Consider the following 3,149-nt stretch of genomic DNA (forward strand, 5'->3'; position numbering starts at 1 on the left):
TAATACACAACATATAAATGCTGTGTTGTGGACACCTTGGAGTAGACCTAATGGTCTAAAGTTGAACTCAGATCCTACCTTATTTGTAAGGGGTGGTGAAGCTATGATGGCTGCGAGTTTTGTGGTTAGAAATTCTATTAGTGGCGTGGTACTCATGGGTGCAAAAAGAATGTTACACAATTCATGTGCTTATGATGCAGAATTGAGGGTTATTACATGGGAGGTGCTGATGTGTCTAGAAAATAATATTATGCTTGATGAGATAGAATTCGAAAACCTCTTGGTGACTGGATGGATTTCAAGTAAAAATTTCAAGGGGATTTCAGGTTTATTAGTAGAAGATTGTGCTGTTTTATTAAAAGGGATGGCAACGTAGATAGTGAAGCATGTGCATAGGAAAAGCAACATGGTGGCTCATATGGTGGCAAAGTTTGATAAGGATATGCCAACAAATCAATCTATATCGAGGGATGCTTTTGTTATACCAAACCTACTTAGAGATTATGTGATTAAAGATGCCTTGTTGCTCAATTAATTAAACGGTATGTGGGTTTAGATTGGGTTATTTTTAATGCATGATTAGCTTGGGTACTCTTTTCCTTACCATGATTTTTATCCACAGGGGTTTTTTATGATAAGGTTTTTAATAGAGCTCATCTTTCATGCTTTGTGCAATATTGTGGGTGGTAATTGCTATAGATTTATGTAAAGTCACTTACAGTGTATGGATGTTGATGACGTAATGAAATATTCATCTTTTTTCCAAAAAAAAAAGTTCATAATCTATTTAAAAAAATTAAATAAATATTTATTTTTTATTCTATTTAATTAAGTCTTTATATTTTTATTTTGAATCAAATAAGCTCTTATAACAAATAATTGACTAATCATAATTAATTAAAATAACACTTATCATTTTATATCTATATAGTGTTGATGTGAAGGGTAAAAAATATCAAATGATCATGTTAGCATGTCAAATTAGCATGTCGCATCATCATCACTTATGGTATGTCATCATACTATATCATCATCAATTATGATATGTTAGAATACCATGTTAATACTATACAGTATAAAATGACAAATGACATTTTGATTAAGTCAATTATTAGTCATAAGGGCTTATTTGAGTTAAAATAAAACTATAATGGTTTATTTGGTTTAAAATAAAAGTATAAATGCAATAAAAATATAAGAACTTATTTAAAGTTTTCTAAATAGTATAGGGATTTTTTTTAGATATTATGTCATTTTCTCTTATTAAACTATACTAGTCTATTATACTACATGTTTTAATAAATATCTAGATAAGTGATACTCTCTCTTCTTATTCATTTTGGGAATGTCTCAAATAACTTTTTTTGTCTAATTACTGGATACTTTTTTTATTATTTGTTATTATAACTTTATTTTTCATAATTTTGTAGTTTTTCATCTTAAAACGAATTGAAAATTTATATTATTAAAAATTTACTAACTTTAATATAAAAATACATTAAAATTAATTTTTTTTTAATTTTGATGAAAATTGAAGAATGATAAACATGCATAGACCTAAGGAGGACTAATTTAGTTAGTAAAATTATAACTTTCATGATTTTACTATTGTCAACTTGGAAGTAAATCCTTCTATACCCTAAATCCTAGGCCACTATTAGACCCTTCAAAGCACTCCAAAACTCAGCCCTGTAAATTGAGCATGGCTTCAGACAAAGAGAGAAACCTGTGATCCAATTACTATGAGCATCTCTTAACACACTTCCCCGCGGTCGCTCTGTTAAGAGATGACGGTGAAACACCATCAACATTCAGGTAACGAAATTTGTTGCAGGAGGTTGCCAACCTATCATGCGATTTGCCGAGACAAACGATATTTCTCTTTAAACTAGAATGGGGATTGTGTTAGTAGACATAACATCAAGCACTAATCCTCGAATTGCACACAAACGACTTTCTGTGGTCTTTTATATATTTTCAAAAATAGCTTAGTTTCTCCGTCTCCATATCATCCAACATGAGATTTCAAAATTTGGGTTCCACTGTACATCAAAAGCCAAATTTATACTACTATTGAGGTTATGAAATGGCCAATCATTCAAGGATTGAGTATTGAATATGCCTTGATGATTCTGTGGGAGAAGTCTAAACCAGATAGCAGCAGCAACAAGACAATTTCTAAAATAGTGCAAAATGGATTCCTTATTGACTTGGCATGTAGGACATATCAGGCCAACAACAAAGTTTCTACACACTTTTCCTTGAAGTGTCGTAATCTTCTTATGAGAGTAAAGAAAAAGAAATGTCCTTACACGCTCCGACCGCACCACCTCTAAATTACACTCGAAGATGACAAACCTTGTAAGACTTTGTTTGCAGATGACATAACAAACATGCTAGATGGCGTATGGCCCAAAAAGGTCTATCTTGCTCCTTACTGTTGATAGGGGGAATCGTTTCAGTTAAACGATCATATATTCTAATAGGGAGCAAATTTATGACCCTATCCAAGTCCCACTCCCTTTGCAGTGACATAATTCTTTAACACTACCTTTGTCAACAATTTCAACACCAATAGACTTTGTTGTATCAACTAGTAGTATATCATCGAGCAACTGATTGGTCCAGAAACATGTTGAAACCCTGTTACCTAATGCCCATCTGATGTTTGGTTTAAACTGTGACCAGCTTTGGCTAACAGCAGTTCAAAAATAGACGTTCCAAGTTTATCAGTACTATCTGGCAAACATAAGCTTTCTATGCCGTATTTGGAATGCAAAATTTTGGCCTATAAAGCATCTGGATTTATGACTAGCCTCCAGCATGCTTTCCACATAAAAACTTGGTTCATCAATTTCAAATTTCTAATGCTTAGACCACCCTCTTCCTTTGGACAACAGAGATTGCTCCAATTTATTAAGTGAACCCTTCTGGCATTCATTGTTTCACCCCAGAGGAAGGACTTACAATGAGCTTCAATTATCTTGCAAGTCTTAATTGGAAGCATAGCTGTCTGCATGACATAATATGGTGTAGACATTAACATCGACTTAACCGGCGTTATTCTACCTACAAAAGAGAGCAAGACGGCTTTCCAATGACTAAGCTTGCTTTTGATTTTCTCTTCCAATTAAGTAAATAGATTTGGA

This window comes from Theobroma umbraticum, unplaced genomic scaffold (genome assembly GCF_002168275.2).
Source record: "Theobroma umbraticum cultivar Fairchild unplaced genomic scaffold, ASM216827v3 scaffold_89.0, whole genome shotgun sequence".
NCBI classification, from domain to species: Eukaryota; Viridiplantae; Streptophyta; class Magnoliopsida; order Malvales; family Malvaceae; genus Theobroma; species Theobroma umbraticum.